This window comes from Leucoraja erinacea, chromosome 1, assembly GCF_028641065.1.
Source record: "Leucoraja erinacea ecotype New England chromosome 1, Leri_hhj_1, whole genome shotgun sequence".
Lineage (NCBI taxonomy): Eukaryota > Metazoa > Chordata > Chondrichthyes > Rajiformes > Rajidae > Leucoraja > Leucoraja erinaceus.
Window position 1 is genome coordinate 48,288,769 of NC_073377.1, and position 6,937 is coordinate 48,295,705.

Consider the following 6,937-nt stretch of genomic DNA (forward strand, 5'->3'; position numbering starts at 1 on the left):
ACTCACGTGCAGTTCATGTTATTTTGCAATGTGGTGTAACTTGTTCTGACACGCAATCCAGAACTTTTGTATCTCAGTATGTAACTTGCCTTAGTACAAACCACTTGACCTTGACCATCTGTTTTCAGAGTATGATTAATGATCACTCAAATTCTTTTCCCTTTGGACTAATTCAGTGTAGAGTTCAATTGAGTCAGGTTTTAATTAGCAATGATCTGCAATTATGGTAAATAATTAACTATTTAAAAGATGTAAATTAAGCCAGACCATTATGCATATTAATGTTGCGCTCAAGTCGTCTCAAGACAACAATTAGTTTTGAACAAGATGGTGGTACCAAGTGCTCCCACTCACTCCAGTGATCCTGGGCAAGGGGTGTTAGAGGGTGTTTTGTCATGCTTTAAGATAGGCTAATATGTAGTTAGATGCAGTGAGATTATCCATACCTCGTAATTTCTTAAACTGTTTTATTTTGTTGGCCAAGTTCTATTGACTTAGAAAAAGTCCCAGGTTATTGGCCATAATCATAATCGTAATTAATTTATTAGCCAAGTTGTTTTGCAACATACAAAGAATTTGATTTTGCTATTCAGTCATACCAAACAAAAGCAACAAGGCACGTAACTACGTAAAAATTAACTCAAACATCCACCACAATGGCTCCACCACGTTCCCCACTGTGATGGAAGGCAATAAAGTCTTATCTTCTTTCCTCCTTTTCTCCCGTGGTCGGTACGATCGAAGCTCCCGCGTTGGGGCGGTCGAAGCTCCTGCAGCTTGGAGCCCCCAAAGTCGGTCCCTACCAGGGACTGCGAGCTCCACGATGTTGTCCGCAGGCACCCACGGTTGGAGCTCCCGAGGTCGATCCCTGGCAAAGGGACCACCAGCTCTGCAATGTTAAGTCCCCAGGCTCCCGTGGTTGGACCTCCCAAGGTCGATCCGCAGCAAGAGGCCGCCAGCTCCACGATGTTAGGCCGCAGTGTGGACGGAGATACGATACAAAAATAAGTAGCATCTCCGTCGAGGAAAGAGATTACCCCCCCCCCCCACCTCCCCACACATAATACAAAACTAAAGGTACACTAAAACATACATTTAAACAAACACAGCCTAAATACAACAAAGAAGAAAAAGACGAGATAGACTGGTCAGCTTCACCCGCTGGTTTAAGATCCCAATCCCCCCTGAGCCTCAGTGTTCCGAACATCTAAATTTGATTACAGTCTTTTTTTTTTGCATTTGTGCCACAGACTGAGCATGAACAAATAAACATATACATTTGGAGTGTTACAAATTCAACATTTTTGACTAACACTTGTGCTTGGGCCTTCAAGCTATTTTGCCGAACTCTGACATCGTCAATTGTATCTGATGTTCCCGATGTGGCCTCCATTACATTGACGTGATGTGTAGATTTGGTGAAATTGGTTCACCAAGGCTAACCATTCGCCAAGGCTAAGCATTTTAACATGCATGTCCTTACTGATATATCTGTGATGGGACCTCCATTGCCAGAGATGGGCCACACTCAAACTGGAGCAATAGCATCTTACATTCCGCTTGGGTAGCTTACAACTCAATGGTATTAACATTGAACACTCCAATTTTAGGTATCTAACCAACCCCTACATTCCACCATCTTCCTCCCCACCCCCTCTCTCTTCCCTGTACACCACCTGGACTGGAACCCATTTCTCCTCTGCTCTTCTTCCAACTGCCTTCCTTCCTCTGACTTTACAATTAACAATTATTTTATTCTTATCCAATCACGCAATTGTCCTTTCATATCTGGCTTTTGTCCAACCATCCACCTATTAAAACCCTTCCTCACCTGTAACTGCCTATCATTGCCAGGCTTTGGCCTGCCACTCCTCTTCCAGCTTTTCTCCCCCCCTCCACAATTAGACTGATGAAGTTTCAGTGCTGAAACATCATCTAACCATATTCTCCAGAGATGCTGCTCGAAGTGCTGAGTCTTCGTCTTTCATTTCTTGTAAACCTGCATCTGCAAATTTCTACAAAATAGTAGAGCAATTGGACCTCCAAGCTTGATCAGATTGTAACTTCAACTCCATTATCCCATCTGTTTCCGGTCACCTCTCACCTTCCTCCTTATCTATCTATCGCTGTTTTAAAGACTTGCTACTACAAAATAGTAGAGCAATTGGACCTCCAAGCTTGATCAGATTGTAAGCTTTGTGCCTTTTGAAATAAGTGAGTTCCACAGAACCTTGACCCCTTGTGGGAAGAAATGTAATGTCATCTCTGACATAAAGTAGTGACCCCGTGGATTTTGAAGCAACAGCAACAAAGAGAAGCAGGAGAAAACACTGATTGGCTCTAGCCCGAGTGGGAGGAGAGTTAGAAGTGAGTCAGAGGGGGGAAACAGTTTAAAACTGAGGAATTTGGTTTGTAAATTAGGCAATTTATCAGTCAATATAAGCAAGACGGCTCTTAAGGAACGGCCTTGTGAGGCAAGTGCCCTGTGAGAAAAGTGCGAGTCTTTGGCTCGTGAGTCTTTGGCGAGGAGGCTGAGGAGAGGAGGCTACGCAAAACGCTGGAGAGGGAGAGACAAAAGAAGGGCATGTCAAGCAAGCTGATTCAGTGTGATGTTTGCAGTTTGTGGGAGGTCACTGCTGGTGCTTCTGGCTGCTACAAATGTGAGAAGTGCATCCAGGTAGAGCTCCTGAAGGACCGTGTTGGGGAACTGGAGAAACAAGTGGATGACCTCAGGTTCGTCTGAGAAACTGAGTCGTTCCTCGACAAGTCCTACAGTAAGATTGTTACACGTAAGGTACTGGAAGAGAGAAGGTGGGTGATGGTGAGAAAGGGAGGGAAACATGGAATGCCAACGTCCCCGGATGTTGTACCTCTTGTGAACAGGTTTGCCTACTTAGAAGCTGTCGGGACAGAAGATGTTATCACACTGAGTGGCGGACTGGCTTGCGAAGCAAAAAGGGCTGTTGAGCCAAAACCAAAGAGGCAAACGTCAGGCAATGCCATTGTTGTTGGAGACTCCATCGTGAGAGGTACGGACAGGGCTTTCTGCAGGAACAGACGGGATTCGAGAATGGTGTGCTGCCTTCCTGGTGCCAGGATCCAGGATGTCACGGACAGAGTGCAGAAAATCCTCAAGGGCGAAGGTGAACAGCCGGAAGTGGTAGTGCATGTCGGCACAAAGAAGGGGATGAATATTCTGCAGCGTGACTTTAGAGAGCTTGGAAAAATGCTGATAAACAGGACCTCCAGGGTTGTTATCTCCGGTCAGGAACAGGGAGATACGGGACCTGAATGTGTGGCTGAGGAACTGGTGCAGGGGGCAGAGATTTAGATTCTTAGATCACTGGGATCTGTTTTGGAGTAAGGGGGAACTGTACAAAAGGGACGGATTGCATCTTAACAGGTGGGGGACCTGAAGAAATGAGACTCCGACTAATAGATAAATATGACCAATTCTTAAGGAGTTGGTCTCCTTTCATCGACTTTTTGGAATCATGTAATGCAGCGGTACCGTAAAGATTGCTGATTTCAGTTCATGCCGTGAATAGATCTACATCTCCGAATAAAGATTTGAAAATTTATCTTTTAAGGGGCCTTCTCACCTATTTCTACTTTCCACTTTTTCTTTTTTTTATATACACACTTCACGTTTTTCTATTCTCTACCATCTATTTTTCCTCTTTTTCCCCTTTCTATTGTTTTCTTTTTCTTATCTTGCTTACTTCCTTTTCAAAACATAAAACTAGAGGTTGTACATAGAATGGATTACGGTATGACATAGTTGGCACCTAAAATTAGGTTCCACTGTACTGTTTTGTACTGTATTAACTTCTAAAAAAAAATAAAAAAAAAAAACAGGCGGGGGACCAGCATTCTGGCAGGCAGGTTTGCCACTGCTACACGGCTGGTTTTAAACTGAATAAGGGGGGTGGGGTGTCAAATGGGATAGTCGAGGACAGAGTTAAAGGGAAAGAGAGTAAAGGGAAGGTTAATAACCCAGAATTAACGGGAAAGGAAGCTCTCAAAGGTGAGATGCGTAAGGAATTAAAAGTATTGCATATGAATGCGCAAAGTATAATGAGCTTGAGGCTCAGTTAGAGTTTGGTAGATATGACATTGTGGGGATTACTGAGACGTGGCTGCAGGAGGATTGGGCCTGGGAACTTAATATTCAGGGTTATACACCCCATAGAAAGGACAGGCAGGTGGGCAGAGGAGGGAGGTTAGCTCTGCTGGTGAGGGATGGAATTCAGTCCCTTGCGAGGGAAGACATAGGGACTGACGAGGACGAGTCGAGGAATTGTAAAGGCAAGAAGACACTAATTGGTGTTATCTACAGACCCCCAAATAGTAGTCAGGATGTAGAGTGTAAGTTGCAGCAGGAGTTAAAACTGGCATGTAACAAAGGTAATGCCACTGTGGTGATGGGGGATTTCAATATGCAGGTAGACTGGGGAAATCAGGTTGGTTCAGGACCCCAAGAAAGAGAGTTTGTAGAATGCCTCCAAAATGGATTCTTAGAGCATCTTGTAATGGAGCCGACAAGAGAAAAGGCAATTCTGGATTTAGTGTTGTCCAATGAACCAGATATGTTAAGAGAAGTTGAGGTAAAGGAACCGCTTGGAGGTAGATCATAATATGATTAGTTTTAATCTGCAATTTGAGAAGGAGGAACATAGAAACATAGAAAATAGGTGCAGGAGTAGGCCATTCGGCCCTTCGAGCCTGCACCGCCATTCAATATGATCATGGCTGATCATCCAACTCGGTATCCTGTACCTGCCTTCTCTCCATACCCTCTGATCCCTTTAGCCACAAGGGCCACATCTAACTCCCTCTTAAATATAGCCAATGAACTGACCTCAACTACCTTCTGTGGCAGAGAGTTCCAGAGACTCACCACTCTCTGTGTGAAAAATGTTTTCCTCATCTCGGTCCTAAAAGATTTCCCCCTTATCCTTAAACTGTGACCCCTTGTTCTGGACTTCCCCAACATCGGGAACAATTTTCCTGCATCTAGCCTGTCCAACCCCTTAAGAATTTTGTAAGTTTCTATAAGATCCCCCCTCAATCTTCTAAATTCCAGCGAATACAAACCGAGTCTATCCAGTCTTTCTTCATACGAAAGTCCTGACATCCCAGGAATCAGTCTGGTGAACCTTCTCTGTACTGCCTCTATGGTAAGAATGTCTTTCCTCAGATTAGGAGACCAAAACTGTACGCAATACTCCAGGTGTGGTCTCACCAAGACCCTGCACAACTGTAGTAGAACTTCCCTGCTCCTATACTCAAATCCTTTTGCTATGAATGCTAACATACCATTCGCCTTCTTCACTGCCTGCTGCACCTGCACGCCTACTTTTAATGACTGGTGTACCATGACACCCAGGTCTCGTTGCATCTCCCCCTTTCCTAATCGGCCACCATTCAGATAATAGTCTACTTTCCTGTTTTTGCCACCAAAGTGGATGACCTCACATTTATCCACATTATACTGCATCTGTCATGCATTTGCCCACTCACCCAGCCTATCCAAGTAACCTTGCAGCTTCCTAGCATCCTCCACACAGCTAACACTGCCCCCCAGCTTCGTGTCATCCGCAAACTTGGAAATGTTGCATTCAATTCCCTTGTCCAAATCATTAATATAGATCTTAAATAGCTGGGGTCCCAGCACTGAGCCTTGCGGTACCCCACTAGTCACTACCTCCCATTGTGAAAAGGAGACTCCTACTCTTTGCTTCCTGTCTGCCAGCCAGTTCTCTATCCACATCAATACTGAACCCCCAATACCGTGTGCTTTAAGTTTGTATACTAATCTCTTATGTGGGACCTTGTCAAAAGCCTTCTGAAAGTCCAGATATAACACATCCACTGGTTCTCCCTTATCCACTCTACTAGTTACATCCTCGAAAAATTCTATAAGATTCGTCAGACATGATTTATCTTTCATAAATCCATGCTGACTTTGTCCAATGATTTCACCACTTTCCAAATGTGCTGCTATCCCATCTTTAATAACTAATTCTAGCAGTTTCCCCACTACTGACGTTAGACTAACTGGTCTGTAATTCCCTGTTTTCTCTCTCCCTCCCTTTTTAAAAAGGTTAAATCGGAAGTGTCAGTGATGCAGTTGAACAAAGGGGACAATGAAGGCATGAGAGGGGAGCTGGCCAAGGTAGACTGGAAAGGGATCCTAGCAGGAATGATGGTGGAACAGCAATGGCAGGAATTTCTGGGCATAATCCGGAAGACGCAGGATCATTTCATTCCAAAAAGGAAGAAAGATTCTAAGGGGAGTAGGAGGCAACCGTGGCTGACAAGAGAAGTTAGGGATAGAATAAAACTTAAAAAAAAAGATGTATAACACAGCAAAGAGTAGCCAGAAGCCAGAGGATTGGGAAACTTTCATAGGACAACAGAAGGAAACAAAACGGGCAATACGGGCTGAATAGATGAAGTACGAGGGGAAGCTGGCCAGGAATATAAAGAAGGACAGTAAAAGCTTATTTTGATATGTTAAGGGAAAAAGAGTAGCAAAGTCAAATGTGGGTCCCTTGAAGGCAGACACGAGTGAAATTATTATGGGCAACAAGGAAATGGCAGAAGAGTTGAATAGGTACTTCAGATCTGTCTTCACTAAGGAAGACACAAACAATCTCCCAGGTACTGGAGGGCAGAGGATCTAAGGGGGTAGAGGAACTGAAAGAAATTTTGATTAGGCAAGAAATAGTATTGGGTAGGCTAATGGGACTGAAGGATGATAAATCCCCTGGACCTGATGGTTTGCATCCCAGGGTCCTCGGGGCGGTGGCTCTAGAAATAGTGGACACATTGGTGATCATTTTCCAATGTTCAATAGATTCAGGATCAGTTCCTGTAGATTGGAGGATAGCCAAGGTTATCCCACTTTTCAAGAAAGGAGCGAGAGAGAAAA